We start from the raw sequence: 18142 nt of genomic DNA, 5'->3' as shown, positions 1-18142 counted from the left end.
ACATGCTATACTATTACTTTTTGACATGCTATACTATGACTGTTTTCAACATACTATACTATGACTTTTTATCAATTTTTTCGACATACTATACTATGACTTTTTATCAATTTTTTTGACATACTATACTATGACTGTTTGACATGCTATACTATGACTGTTTTCAACATGCTATACTATGACTGTTTTCGACATACTATACTATGACTTTTTATCAATTTTTTCGACATACTATACTATGACTGTTTTATCACTTTTTTGGACATGCTATGCTATGACTGTTTGACATACTATACTATGACTGTTTTGACATAATATACTATGACTGTTTGACATACTATACTATGACTGTTTTTGACATACTATACTATGACTGTTTGACATACTATCCTTTGACTGTTTTTGAAATACTATACTATGACTGTTTCATCTCTTTTTTGGACATGCTATACTGTGACTGTTTGACATACTATACTATGACTTTTTATCAATTTTTTCAACATACTATAATATGACTGTTTGACATACTATACTATGACTGTTTTCGACATACTATACTATGACTGTTTTATCACTTTTCGACATGCTATACTATGACTGATTGACATACTATACTGTGACTGTTTTTGACATACTATACTATGACTTTTAATCAATTCTTTCGACATACTATACTATGACTGTTTTATCACTTTTTTGGACATACTATACTATGACTGTTTGACATACTATACTATGACTGTTTTCGACATACTATACTATGACTGTTTGACATACTATACTATGACTGTTTTCGACATACTATACTATGACTGTTTTATCACTTTTTTCGACATTCTATTCTATGACTGTTTGACATACTATAATATGACTTTTTTTATCACTTTTTTGGACATACTATACTATGACTGTTTGACATACTATACTATTACTGTTTTCGACATACTACACTATGACTTTTTTATCAATTTCTTCGACATAGTATACTATGACTGTTTTATCACTTTTTTCGACATACTGTACTATGACTGTGTGATCACTTTTTTGGACATGCTATACTATGACTGTTTTCGACATACTATACTATGACTGTTTTATCACTTTTTTCGACATGCTATACTATGACTTTTTATCAATTTTTTTGACATGCTATACTATGACTGTTTGACATACTATACTATTAGTGTTTTATCACTTTTTTGGACATGCTATACTATGACTGTTTGACATACTATACTATGACTGTTTGACATGCTATACTATGACTGTTTTTGACATAATATACTATGACTTTTAATCAATTCTTTCGACATACTATACTATGACTGTTTTATCACTTTTTTGGACATACTATACTATGACTGTTTTCGACATACTATTCTATGACTGTTTTCGACATACTATGACTGTTTTCGACATACTATACTATGACTGTTTTATCACTTTTTTGGACATGCTATACTGTGACTGTTTGACATACTATACTACGACTTTTTATAATTTTTTTCAACATACTATACTATGACTGTTTTATCACATTTTTCGACATACTATACTGTGACTGTTTGACATACTATACTACGACTGTTTTCAACATACTATACTATTACTGTTTTATCATTTTTTTCGACATACTATACTATGACTGTTTTCAACATGCTATACTATGACTGTTTGACATACTATACTATGACTGTTTTCGACATACTATACTATGACTTTTTATCAATTTTTTGGACTTGCTATACTATGACTGTTTTCAACATACTATACTATTACTGTTTTATCACTTTTTTCGACATACTATACTATGACTGTTTTCAACATGCTATACTATGACTGTTTGACATACTATACTATGACTGTTTTCGACATACTATACTATGACTTTTTATCAATTTTTCGACATGCTATACTATGACTGTTTTATCACTTTTTTGGACTTGCTATACTATGACTGTTTGAAATACTATACTTTGACTGTTTTTGACATACTATACTATGACTGTTTCATCTCTTTTTTGGACATGCTATACTGTGACTGTTTGACATACTATACTATGACATTTTATCAATTTTTTTGACATACTATACTATGACTGTTTTATCACTTTTTTGACATACTATACTATGACTTTTTATCAATTTTTTCGACATACTATACTATGACTGTTTTATCACTTTTTTGACATACTATACTATGACTGTTTTCGACATACTATACTATGACTGTTTGACATACTATACTATGACTGTTTTTGACATACTATACTATGACTTTTAATCACTTCTTTCGACATACTATACTATGACTGTTTTATCACTTTTTTGGACATACTATACTATGACTGTTTGACATACTATACTATGACTGTTTTCGACATACTATACTATGACTGTTTGACATACTATACTATGACTGTTTTCGACATACTATACTATGACTGTTTGATCACTTTTTTCGACATTCTATTCTATGACTGTTTGACATACTATACTATGACTGTTTTCGACATACTATACTATGACTTTTTTATCACTTTTTTTGACATACTATACTATGACTTTTAATCAATTCTTTCGACATACTATATTATGACTGTTTTATCCCTTTTTTCCACATACTATACTATGACTGTTTTATCACTGTTTTCGACATGCTATACTATGACTTTTTATCAATTTTTTCGACATACTATACTATGACTGTTTTATCACTTTTTTGGACATGCTATGCTATGACTGTTTGACATACTATACTATGACTGTTTTGACATAATATACTATGACTGTTTGACATACTATACTATGACTGTTTTTGACATACTATACTATGACTGTTTGACATACTATCCTTTGACTGTTTTTGAAATACTATACTATGACTGTTTCATCTCTTTTTTGGACATGCTATACTGTGACTGTTTGACATACTATACTATGACTTTTTATCAATTTTTTCAACATACTATAATATGACTGTTTGACATACTATACTATGACTGTTTTCGACATACTATACTATGACTGTTTTATCACTTTTTACCACATGCTATACTATGACTGTTTGACATACTATACTATGACTGTTTTCGACATACTATACTATGACTTTTTATCACTTTTTGGACATGCTATACTATGACTGTTTGACATATTATACTATTACTGTTTTTGACATACTACACTATGACTTTTTATCAATTTTCTGACATAGTATACTATGACTGTTTGACATACTATACTATTAGTGTTTTATCACTTTTTTGGGACATGCTATAATATGACTGTTTGACATACTATACTATGACTGTTTGACATACTATACTATGACTCTTTTTGGACATAATATACTATGACTTTTAATCAATTCTTTCGACATACTATACTATGACTGTTTTATCACTTTTTTGGACATACTATACTATGACTGTTTGACATACTATACTATGACTGTTTTCGACATACTATACTACGACTGTTTTCGACATACTATGACTGTTTTCGACATACTATACTATGACTGTTTTATCACTTTTTCGACATGCTATACTATGACTGTTTGACATACTATACTATGACTGTTTTCGACATACTATACTATGACTGTTTGACATACTATACTATGACTGTTTTCGACATACTATACTATGACTGTTTTATCACTTTTTTCGACATGCTATACTATGACTGTTTTCGACATACTATACTATGACTTTTTTATCACTTTTTTTGACATGCTATACTATGACTGTTTGACGTACTATACTATGACTGTTTTCGACATACTATACTATGACTTTTTATCACTTTTTCGACATGTTATACTTACACTGTTTGACATACTATACTATGACTGTTTTATCACTTTTGACATGCTATACAATGACTTTTTGACATACTATACTATGACTGTTTTTCCGGACATACTATACTATGACTTTTTGTAAATTTTTTCGACATGCTATACTATGACTGTTTTCAACATACTATACTTAGACTTTGTAATCACTTTTTCGACATACAACACTAAGTCTCTTTCAATATATTATGTCATGTAGTATGGTGGCTTAGAGTTTAGTGTTACTCTAAATAGAACCAGCAAGTAGGCACTGCAAAGTCAGACCCTGGTTCAATCACCAGTCTGGGCTGGGACTTTGAATCTTATCGACATTTTTATCACCTTTTTTGACATACTATACTATGACTGTTTTTGACATACTATTCAATGACTTTTGATCAATTCTTCGGCATACTATACTATGACTGTTCTATCACTTTTTTCGACATGCTATACTTATGACTGACATACTATACTATGACTTTTTAGCAATTTTTCGACATACTATACTATGACTTTTTATAAATTTTTTCGACAAACTATACTATGACTGTTTGACATGCTATACTATGACTGTTTTCAACATGCTATACTATGACTGTTTTCGACATACTATACTATGACTTTTTATCAATTTTTTCGACATACTATACTATGACTGTTTTATCACTTTTTTGACTATGCTATACTATACTGTTTGACATACTATAAACTTTTACTGTTTTTGACATACTATACTATGACTGTTTTATCCTTTTTTTGACATACTATACATGTGGACTGTTTATACTTTTTGACATACTATACTATGACTGTTTTGACATACTATACTATGACTGTTTTGACATAATATACTATGACTGTTTGATATACTATACTATGACTGTTTTTGACATACTATACTATGACTGTTTGACATACTATCCTGTGACTGTTTTTGACATAACTATACTATGACTTTTAATCACTTTGTACTATACTAGTGACTGTTTGATCACTTTTTTTGACATACTATACTATGACTGTTTTACCACTTTTTGGACATACTATACTATGACTGTTTTCGACATACTATACTATGACTCTTTGACATACTATACTATGACTGTTTTGACATACTATACTATGACTGTTTTCGACATACTATACTATGACTGTTCTTTCGACATACTATTATCTGTTTGACATACTATACTATGACTGTTTCCGACATACTATACTATGACTGTTTAATCACTTTTTCGACATACTATACTATGTCTGTTCACATACTATACTATGGGATGTTAGTTACCACATATATACTACAATTTGTGATACTGTTATACTACTGTTTCTACTTCTCATACTATACTGACATTTTTATCACTTTTTTGACATACTATACTATGACTGTTTGAATACTATACTATGACGGTTTTCAACATACTATACTATGACTGTTTGACATACCATACTTATTGTTTGAATCCATCTATACTCATCTGCTTTCATCATGTATACTATGACTGTTTTGACATACTATACTATGACTGTTTTATCACTTTTTAACATCACCTACCATACTATACTATGACTGTTTTTGAACATACTATACTCATGACTGTCATACACCTTTGTCTGTTTTTGATCATACCATACCATGACTGTTTGACGCCTATACTATACTGTTACTGTTTCGACATACTATACCTGACTTTTTTATCAATTTTTTCAACATACTACTATACTATGACTGTTTATCACTTTTTCTCCACACTAGTCAACATACAACAGTGTTGACATACGTGCCATATGACTGTTTCTCACATACCATACTCATGACTTTTTTATCACTTTTTTACATGCTACACTATGACTCTTTCTATACACCATCATGGTGTATGGTGGCTTAGAAGTTAGTGTTACTTCTAAATGGAACCCGTAAGTAGGCACTGCAAACTCCCGACTCTGGTTCAATCACCAGTCTCGGTTGGGACTTTGAATTCTATTGGATATTTTTGTCACTTATTTTGACATACTATACTATGACTGTTTGACATACTATACTATTTCAATTGAGAGACTCATGGTAGATATGCACCATTTACTGCAGAAAACCAAGGACAAGGGTCCCTAGGTATTTGAACATTATTTGAAACATAATTATTTGGAGATTAGCCCCTTTGAAAGGGTACTATACAATTCTTGGTTTTAGGAAACCAAACATTAACTCTTAATGGAAACCAGACACTGGTGGTAAGGAAAAAGCCGAAGACGAACGAGAGCCGGCTATCCGGAGACGCATCAGAACACTGGCCCAAAGGCCGGAGGAGAAAGGGGAGGAGGCGGTCGTGACAGTCTGAAACAACCGACAGAAGCAGGAGAGAGGACAGCTTAAAACACGGGTAGTCAACTGTGATTGGTTAGAACATAAGTGCTAATTCTAATTGGTATATAGAACTGTGAACACCTTTTAGCTGACGGTAAAGGAGGGACCAATGGTAATAGAAGTCTCCTGACTGAATTTACGCCGATTCCACACTGTTTTCACATAAATTATACCATGACTTTTATCACTTTTGGACATATAATTAAGACTGTTTGGACATACCATACTGCGACCGCTTTTATCACTTTTGGACATGCTATACTATGACTGTTTCTACATACCATACCATGACTGCTCTTGACATACCATACTATGACTGTTTTATAACTTTTGGACATATACTATGACTGTTTCTACATACTATACTAAGGACTTTTTATCACTGTTTCTTCTACATGCTATACTATGACTGTTTTATCACTTTTTGGACAAGCTTATAAATTATGACTGTTTGACATACCTTATACTATTACTGTTTTAGACATACTATACTCATGACTTTTTATCAATATTTTCGGACACACTAAACTATTATGACTGTTTCATACATACCATGCCTTCACTAATTGTTTTCATCGCATCATATTATGACTGTTTTATCACTTTTTTCACATACATGACTGTTTTCATCATACTCATACTTTATGACCGTTTGACATATACTCCACTGTTTTGACACTTTTTGACATTCTATACCATGACTGACATACCATACCAAGGACTGTTTGACATGCTATATACCATGACTGTTTTATCACTTTTTGGACATATGCTATACTATGACTGTGGACATACCTTATACTATTACTGTTTCTACATCCCATAACATGACTGTTTTATCACTTTTTGACATGCTGGTTCACTTCCACTGTTTTCGAGCATAATTATACTATGACTGTTTGACATACCATACCACGACTGTTTCTCGACGCACTATACTCATGACTTTTATAATTTTTCACATACCATACTTATATCACTTTCATCATACCTATATACTATGACTGTTTTATCACTTTTGGGACATGCCTGTGGGACTGTTTGACATACAATACTATGACTGTTTTCACCATACCATACTAAGGACTGTTTCTCATCATACTATACTCATGACTGTTTTGTCAATGCTTTTCACATACCATACCAAGGACTGTTTGATACCATACTATGACCGCTTTCTAATTTTACTTCTATACAATGACTTTCTTATCACTCTTTTTGTATTACGCTATAATCTGACTTTTATCAATTTTTCTTACATACTATGGCTCATGACTGTTCTATGACTGTTTCTTTTGTCATACCATACCATGACTTATTATCACTTTTTTCTCACATACCATACTATGACTGTTTGACATACTCATACTCACTCTTAATTGCTCGACTGCACTATACCTGCTAAGGGATCCTTTTATCATTTTTCTGGACATACTATACTATTACTTTTTCTACCTACCATATACCATGACCGTTTTTCACTTTTGGACATGCTATACTAGGACTTGGACATACACTACGGCACCGTTTTCACTCATACTATACTCATGACTGTTTTATCACTTTTTCACATGCTAGTACTATGACTGCTCTTGACATACTATACTCATGGACTGTTTTATCACTTTTTCACATGCTATACCATGACCTGTTTGACATACCATACTCATGACTAGTTTCTACATACTGTACCATGATCCTTTTATCAATCTTTCACGCTATACCATGATTGTTTGACATTCTTATACTAGCTAATTTGTTCTATGACTGTTTTGTCATAACTATACTATGTCTTCTATCACTTTTTCACATACTATACTATAATCAGTTTTCACATACCATACTATGACTTTTTATAAATTTTTTCAACATACTATACCATGACTGTTTGACATAATTATACCATGGACCGCTTTCTCAGCCATACCTATACAATGACTTTCTTATCACCTTTTCTACATGCTATAATCTGGACTTTTTATCAATCTTTTCAAAACATACCTTATACTATGGACTGTTTATGACTGTTTCTTTGTCATGTACTGCATGACTTCTTATCATTTTTTCATATACAATTATAATTATGGACCTGTTTTCTGACATACTATACTATTCCTTTTATCACCCTCTTCAACACACTATACCATGACTGTCGACACTTTTTCATTACGCTATGCTGCTATGACTTTTGATATACTATACTATGACTGTTTGACATAATGATACTATGACTTTTATACATTTTTTTCATAATAAATATGTATGTATGTATGTGTGTATATGTGTGTGTGTAGGTGTGTGTGTGTATATATATATATACACACATTATGATTTTCTTAGACTTAGACTATACTCTTAACGGTCCTTAAAACTATGATTTCCTAATTATGATTTCCACCTTTATGATCCCTACACACCCCTCGGCCACAACGTTGGACTTCAACATTGTGGAGTCCTGTCGCTCCTGAACACCGCGGTAAACCAGTAACCACTAACCTTGTAAATGTACCTTAAATTTTAGTTCTCTCAGCTGCTCGGCTTACATGATCCCTATTGGCGCTATCGTGGGGAAGTGTGGTACTCATTTCTGAGCCCTTTGTTAGTAATATAGAAATAGCTGCATTTCTTTTACTCTTACCTCGCGTTCCACGACTCAGCGCTAGCAGAGGTTACCTAGAAGCGTACAACTGGTCACGCTTGATTATATGAAAAAGAGCATCCCAGAGAACGGTCACCTGGACACGCAGGTTATTAACACCTAGGTCTGCCTTGAAGTCAATTTGTCCTTGAAGTCAATACCGCTCAGAAGCTGCAACATACCTAATCAAGTGACCTATAATGAGTGGACTCTTTAACTGACAAAGAATTTAAGCCACCATGTACCGTAATTCACCAATTTTGTGGCCACATGAAAGTGCTTGTTAAGCAAAGGTTACATATCCTCACTCTATCAGGACTTCAGCTGCTGAGAATTTGTATTAGGGCTGTTGCTGCCAATTTTGAATATCCCCTACTACAGCAGGAAAGAAGCTGTTGACCTGAGTCAGAGTTTGCCATTCCACTGCATGAAGTTACATAAAAATGACTCTAATTGAGAGTCCTCATGTTCTTCCTTAGGTTAAAAACTCAAATCTCTCCACTGTGGATCCATGATTCTGAATGTGTTCTGCCAAATCACACCAGCAATGTAAGACATACCATACTCTGAAGACGCAAAAGTCTGCATGACGACATGTTTGGTGGCCATGGGAATTGGAGCCAGAATACCAAGGTATTTCCTCCAGTTGTCCATCTTGCAGATCCTTTCATAAAGACAACAAAGTTCGTTGGAGCATTTGGGATTCATCAGACACTGTCACAATCAGATAAATGGAAGCTTTGTATGAAACGCTAGGAAGCAACGGCTCTTTCAGGGTACATTTGTAACGTTTTGAGAATCCTATAAGCACAAGTAATACCAATGGTGCATGAGAAACAGACCCATCCCTCTCCACTACTGGCTCTTCTGTTCAGAGTACTGTAGTTGCATTCTTGTAACTATATTTGAAGATTTATATAAGACATTTTAACCAACCAAAAGCACTAAAATGTCACTCTACTGAACTGAATAGACAGAGAAGAAGCACATAAACAAACCTATTTCGATGAAAGTAGAAAAAAAAAGAAAACCCCAGAAGCTAAGAGACTGTATAAAATAGTTTTATTTCACAGACACATACAAAGTACAGGGAAAACAGCTTTGCTGGTGATATCTTGTCGCATTACCATAAAGCAAAAGAAACAAAGACTATGTACAATCTGAGAATGATGCCCGAGTTTAATGTGAGAAGTTTAAAACTAAACCAATGGTAGGTCTACCCTTGCCATCACATACTGCAGAGGGAACATAGAAAAACTGAGAATACCAGCAAAGTGTATCGAAGCCAAAAGAGAGAAGACATCACTGAAAGGAACAGGAAAGTTGGCAATCCATAGTTGCCACACCTTTGCTACAAAGAGAAAACAGGTCCCATTTGAACCTCAAATACAGGGATGGACAGGGTGGAAAAACAGTCACTAATACCTCGCAATTACGTAATTTCACATCAAACTCAAACTGATAGATGTGGTTTATAAATTTAGTTGGTCTTTGCAAATGTAATTTCATAAAAATATCTTATTTTTTATATTATTCTGACTTTTATTTTGTTGTTCAGATTTGGAACAAATATGAACTTTGTTACCCTGAAATTGAGTACTCCAGGAACAAATGGTTTTACTCATGTCAGTTACAGCACTTCTTCATATTTACTATTATTTTGTTAATTCAATATTTTATGTGGTTATGCTGGAATTCAGCATAACTCTACATAAATAATGTTAGTATATATATACAGTGTATATACAGTATTTTATAAAATGAGGAGCAGGTAATGAGGCTCCACCATCCCGACTAGGCCCACCAACTTAATCCTATGCCACGCAAAATAAATCACACATCCAGCTAATTATAATATTATTAGGAAATATCACAGACTTAATATTTGAGGTAATATTTTGATAAAAAAGCAACAAAATTCAGAGCATTCATTACTGGCCTATCCATTGGCCAGTAAAAGAAAAAATCAAATCCAGTTTCAAACTTAACGATTATGTAAGGTATAATCAATTTTTTTTAAGTTTTGTTTTTAAAAGCCTAAAACGCTCAAATGCTTGTATCCTTTCGCTAAGTTAATTAACACTCCATTTTGATATATATATATATATATATATATATATATATATATATATATATATATATATATATATATATATATATATATATATATATATGTATATATACACACACACACACAATAATACACACAATTCTACCTCACCTAAAACAGGAAGATCAGCTCTCTGTCAAATATAATTTGAATAATTTGAAAATGTTTTGACCTTTCTTTGGGCATGTTTCCACAGGAACAACTGGAGAACTAAAAGTTCATTCATCTGAATCCAAAGATAGCGGGAATGAAACTGGAACAATAAAGCAAAGCATGCCGGGATAGCCAATTTCAGTTTAGTAAACACATTGTCCATATTAGTAATCGTATAGTAACACAGCTTTATATAACGGGTGGCATACCAAGGCCATATTAATGTTGGGAAGGTTCTCCAGACATGGATTATCCTTTTAGTCACTTTATAATGAAATCTCCCTTCAGTCACTTTTGGGATTTTACATGAACGCGTATTACCGCAAACATCAAAAAGCTTATATAATTTTGATTATTGACTGAATATTTATTACCATTTGCTCTTGATTAGATCCTCCTTTGTAAGGAGATTGTTTTTATTTTGAATTATTTCCAGTTAATAAAATTGTTTTCGGTTCAGTTCTGGCTCTACAATTGAATTGTATGTAATGATTTGTAAAGTTGTGGATGCTGATCTGCCAATTTGTCTATTACAAATTAACATAAGATGGAGCTTAAACCATCTCGTGAAACTTTCCCTAAGAATATGTTTTTCTCTCTTACACATATAAATATCATTTGTAATAACATACATTACATGTAAAAATGTAATTTATTTAAAGTGTGATATACAATAATATACAAAAAAAGCTTCCAACTGATCCATGCATAATATGTGGAGCTTAGCTTTGAGAGAACATAATGCTGCCAAGTTTGACCTCGAGCGTAATCTTTGTGTTTCTTGACACAAACTATAGTTTGTCAATCAATCAATAATGGTGATAACTACACAGCTTTGGATCAAATATAGAACACAAATCCACCAGACCAATGTATTTTACTGTGAGCGTTTCCCACCTCAAGCCTCTCACTACCATGTGTTACAGACAGACATTGCTAATTTTAGAAGCCGCTAAAACCAAACCAGATATAGTTTTAGTTTACACGCTTTCGATAATCGCCACCGGGCCCAGCCATCATTCATTTTTCCATGAGTTGATGGATCGTGGAGACACGAAAGTGTACAAAGGGAGCCAGGCCTTTGTCAGTTAATCGTTATTGCTCATCTCCTGTTCACACCTGACTCAACCAGCACACCTGCTACTTGAACTCCGCCATGTGCAGGTGGAGACATCCCTGTCTTATAAAGTAAGACAAGTGCAATCCCTATGTTCAGCTATTAACCAACGCGACCTTATTGAGCAAAATCTAATGTACCACTGTAAGTTTACTTCATCCATACCGGTTTGGCGGTATAACGCAGGTCAAGAAAATGATTCCACTCTGAATGTTTCCAGATAGTAACTGCCTACAAACCATATCCCAATTCTGAGTAAGTGGTGATAGTAATTGCTACCATTTGATTGTCATTGATTAGAGCCCGGCCGCCATGTGAAAAACAACCATGTCAAGGTTACAGCGGCGAGGTGCAATGGTGGGAAACCTGGCATTCATTTTCATCCCATTTGAACCGGTACCCAGCGTATAGCCTGTCTAGGACACCTAAAAATATCCGGCACTAACACAAGAGAAGTTTCCTAAAGGGACTCTTTAGGGGGATTATTTCAAAAAACAGTTTAATATTCTCTTCTATCCATAGTTCATGTAATGACATAATGATTGTGGGTTTCAGAAAGGCAGGTCTTTTTCTGTCTCTATTATATGTACCTTTTCATTCGGCCAATAATATCTAGTAGTTTGCATGGCTTTTGATAGAGAGGTATGACAAAGTTGTTCAATAAAAAGTACACTCTAAAGGTTTTCAAACCTGTGACAACAAAAGAAGTAGCATCAGCGCAACATTGAATCAGTTGTCATAAATGAAATAAAGTCTCTAATAACCCAACCCGCTTCCACCCTGGACCTTATCCCGGTCCCTCAGGTCAGGAGCTAGCAACAGGTTGGCCTCTGTCCCCGTGATGAGCACCTCATTAATGTTCAGAAGCTGCTGCTTTGGGCACCAGATGCACACACAGAGATTTGTTGCCTCCTTCACAGCATTCAGTCGGTCGGTCAGTCGATGGAATAACGGACGCATTACTACTCTCTCAAAAATAAAAAGGTACTATAAAGCAGTTCTGGGAGCAGTTATATAAAGTTGTCCCAGAAAAAATTCCTTCCCACAAAGAAAATGCCTATGTTCTCCCGTTTGGCAGCTGTAACTTCTTGGTCCCAGCCTGGTTGCTGCGCAAAATAAAATAAAATGTTGCTCCTCCTAAAAGGCTGAGGAGTGAGTCCAATTAGCAGCATTGTTGTGAGTGAACTCAAATGTCTTGATGTCATGTCGCCCCACAACCTGAGCTGCAGGAAGTTGAAGTGGAAAATAAAACAGACTAGGTATGTTTTCCTGTCCCCATGGACAGTAGGTGGAGTCTGCTGATGCATTTCATGGGTAGTGCACTGATGTGACCGTTAATGTGTCCAGGAAAATCTCGCAAAACATACCCTTCTTCAGTCAAATAGCTTTATGTAGTGGGTAACTTCAATCTAACTCCGCGTAAGCTCCCTTGTATGGGACCCCTCGCTGATGCATTCTGGTTAATGCAACGGTCAGCTTCAAGGTAATGGTAAAGGCAGAGGCTGACTTTAAGAGGAGCCCTAGAACGGCTGACAAGGAGTAAAGATGCTTGAAATCAACCCTGAGAAGAGAAAAAAAAATCAAAAGAGGAGATTGGCGAAGAGAAAGAGAAGGAGAAGCTGGGAGAGGAAAGCAGAACAACTTAAAAAAAAAAACATAAATACTATAAATCACCTAATGCAATTGGGCACCGCCTTTAAAATCACTAAATTTTAAAATCATAACAGTGAGCTTGAATGAGCTTAATGGTAGGCAAGGCCAACTGCATAGGTATAATCTGTGTGCCTGCGCTGCAGTGTGTGTGTAAAGCGCGGTGGCTTCATAATCACATATTGGCTACGGGCTATCTGAAGGGCTGGTCTGGAATCGTTGTTTATGGTAGCAGCACTTTGAACCATTTAAGCTCTCACTAGGCAGAGCTTCTGCTATGCTCTCCTCACTGGCATAACTCCCATCTTGAGGGGATAAGTGGGTGCCAGGGTACTTTAGTGGTGTAACTAAATTTTTACCAGACTTTAATTATTCCCACAGCAGAGGCTGCTCGCCATCCAGAGGTCTAAAACCATCTCTGCCAAACAAGCTAAAACTCAGAACATAAACTGCTGTGTGGCCATTGGTGAAAAACTCCACATACCTCTAACACTTGTGAAGAAAGATGGAGGAGGGGAAAATTGAATCTAGAAATGCCCAAAAAAGACGAAGGCTGGCGAAAACGTGCTATCAAGGTTTGCCCTGTGCGGCTCTTGGGGCCATTAGGTTGGTAAGGACTTCATCTTGACCTAATGGCGGCTTATTTCCTGTTTGGTCACTGCATCACTTTAACTCGCCCTTCTGGAAAATATAAGAAATAAGTAAAAACAACAATAAAAATGCTATGCTTTTTAAAAAAAAAACAATAATATTCTCTAAGAGAGGAAGACTAGCCGGCTGTAAGTCGTGGATGTGGGATAAGGTGTGTGCGTGTGTCTTAACTCACAGCAAAAGATGAGGGAAAGGACGGGTGGTGGGAGGGACAATCAATGGAGAACAAAACAAGCGTAGAATCTACCAAACTGTGTACAAATTTCCTTCATCCCTCACAGTACTCCATCATGAGCTGAATGGGGAAAGAGAGAGGGAAAAATCAACCGGTGCGGTCAAACAAACAGCAAAGCGTACGTGGTGATAGAGAGAGTTGCAAAAGCAAACAGAGGGAGGGCTGGACCTGTTAATTTAAGGCGGAGAGGGCGCTTGAGGGAGAAAGAGGACTGCTGCGCTTTACAGAAGAGACAGATGTAAAAGTGCTGGTGGAAAAAAAGAAAATTAAAGTTGAAAACCACAAACAAATATAGTTAAGGAATAAGCCGGACAATAAAGATCGTTCCATCAGCCGCTGGGTTGCTGGTCCTCTCCACCATCAGCAAAAACCTGTGAAAAATGATCGTGTACTTCTATTTTCAATACCACCCCTGCATTAATCCAACGCCGCTTTCTTTCTTAGCAAAATAAAGAGCAAAACAAAAGCGCTATGTGTGTGTTCTAAATATACTACTTCTTGGTGAAAGTTAATTTTAAATGTCTTACTGGGCTTTCACTCAAACATGCATTTAATCAAACAGAGGGTGTACCAACTCGCTCACAATAATAAAACAAGACAAAACTGGGTTCAATGCTTACTTGAAACAAAGCAACAACAACAAAAAACACAGCAAGACACTAATACACACACATTAACAATAAAATGAGCAAAACAACCCATTCATGAGCACATCTGTAAAATGAGAGTGAGCAGGGATTACCACACGCAACGACGCATGCTATCTCTTATTATCGCCACAAAGACGCTATCAATAATAGTATATACATCGCATATACAAGAGACATATAGACACAGTTTTAAGGTAGAGTGCAGAAAGCCGTCGTGGACTGAGGCTGTCAAATTTAAGATGGTCTGCTGTGGACCAACTAGATGTCTTCTTCTCTTGTTTATACCTCGTATGTTTGTGTGTGTGTGTGTGTGTGTGTGTGCGTTACGTAACGTATTCTAGTTATATGTATCCTACATGTGGTATATTTTTAGAGGTCACATTTGCTAACTGCAGGCTGCTTTTTCCTGTGTTTTTGCCCGGCAGTAAGGTATAAGCAATGCTGTAGCTGCTATGCACTTAACTTTTCATCCATAGGGCACATACCGTAGAGAAGCTTGGCTAATTCCCCCTGTAGGTACAAATTACGGTAGTGTTATGCGGTAATTTGGTAATGAAGCCAGACACTAAGGTACCTTGTACTGCTCTAATCTAGAGTATAATGAACAGTAAATAATGCCTTGATTACTGTATTAATGACTTGATAAGGCTTTTCATAGGTGCCAAATAGTGGGGTAAAAATATCCTGGTCCCGCTTCTTGATCTTTAGCTGTGATTCACATAGCCCACCGGGCTTGAAATCTAGACTTCTCCTGGATTTCGGATTAAACGGTAAGCGAAGGAACAGCCTTGTTTCAAACCGATCCCACCTCTTTGATCAATCCTTGACCTGCGGATAATAATTCCACCTTTAAAGTGAGATAAATGGATGTTTTGGTTTTAAATATAATGAAACAAGTTTAGCGGGTGCATTTACTATAGGCACCGCATGTACGCGCCTGATAGTAGCAGTAGTAAAGTATCCACTCTTGTGGTTGAAGCAATACTAGCAATGTAGCAGTAGATGTATCAAACATAGCAGTGTCACTTACACTTACAGGCAATAGTACAGTAATTGGCACCTGCAGTTAGCAGGTGCAATTCTTCCCGGTAGGTGACCTTCTGGTCTGTTATATCCCTGCCTCTGCTGAATTGGTTATTGTTTATCTCCTCGTCATGCACTCACTCTCAAAGTGATCAATGCTACTTCACCAATAGAGTATTATTAATGGGGAAGCACTTAAATCCAGCAAAAGCGCTTCGTAATGTGACAGATGCGGCTACTAACGCCAAACCTGAAGCCGCAGATGCTAGATCGGGTTTTGCCGGCTTACAGAGCCCGGCCATATCAGCTGCAGTTGGTAGATGTGCGTTTGGGGCCGCGGGACCGCGGATCAGACTGAGTCCGCTTTTAAGGCAACCGCCGTGATGCCGGGTCCTTTCAGGGGCTCATGGTGGTAGCTGAATTCTGCGCGTTACAAATGCCGTGTCGGCATATAAGAGTCTAAAGTACCTAAAACGTCTAGAAAGCTGCTTAGGGAAAAATGTCGGGTTCTGGATTAAAAGCCCACCCCTCAGGAATTGGGGCGCTTGCCCCATCGCTGGCTTTCTCGGGAGGTCCTGCGCGGCGCTGGTTTGAGTCCAACCTGCTGCTGCCCTTTGCCATTGTCATGCCCCACCTTCTCCCCACTTTCATGTTCATTCACTGTCACTCTATAATAAAGGGAAAAAGCCCCCAAAAATAATCTTTTAAAAATAAAGACCCTCGTAGGAACGAATCGAAAAGGAACCCTGGTGAAAGTATTTTGTTTTCATCGGGAGGAACATAGCTCCCCAACTTGAAAGCTTTGCGGGTTTTATGCTGCTGACACCACGCTGTGCTAGATCATTTTGATACTTCTTCCTGTGAATATTGGAGTTCATAAATAAGTGTTTTACATGTCTATCGAAAGGGCACTGTATTGTTTTTATCTTTTTATTTTTAAAAATGTACAAATCGACTCTGTGTACTTGCAGTACAAATTGAATAAGTAGCAGCTTTGGTAATTGTAGTAACTGGAGAGGAGCATCTCATAACAATAGTAATGAGGTAATTGTACTAGAGCTGAGCTACAACATTAACACATAGTATTTAGGGGTTGCCCCTGAATACAATCACATTCCAATTATCATTTGAATGACTTACTGTGTGTCTTTATGTGGAGGGTTCTGGCCTTTGCGTTGAAGGGGAAAATAGTCTGGCAGGAGCAGATCTGGAGATTCAGATCGGGAGTGAGACTGTAGTACAAACAACACAATAACACACACACACACACACACACACACACACACACACACACACACAATACACACACACACACACACACACACACACACAACACACACACACTTCTATTACTATTCTCTCATGAGTAATAAATCTAATATGTAATATCAGTACAAAGTTATTATTGATAAAGGCTTAAAGTCAACTGCCAATCTTAAGCTGATAAAGCACCAGATAGAGTACATGGATGAGCCTGATCGTAAAATATGTACCGATTCCCTTGTTGTAAGGACGCGAAGACCCTCAGAATGGGTAATTCAATTTCCACGAGGAGTCAGCTAGTGAGCTACATTCCGCTAGAGTAAGTCCAAAAATGCATCAAGAAGATATATATCTCGCTTTTACTGCCCTCCCTACTGGATACTCACAGTGAAATACAGAACTGATTGACCCAGCTCTTATCTCTACCTCATTAAGAAGGC

This window comes from Perca fluviatilis, chromosome 17 (assembly GCF_010015445.1).
Source record: "Perca fluviatilis chromosome 17, GENO_Pfluv_1.0, whole genome shotgun sequence".
In the NCBI taxonomy this organism is placed as follows: domain Eukaryota; kingdom Metazoa; phylum Chordata; class Actinopteri; order Perciformes; family Percidae; genus Perca; species Perca fluviatilis.
The sequence above is the reverse complement of the archived record's forward strand: the minus strand, read 5'-3'. Positions refer to the sequence as shown.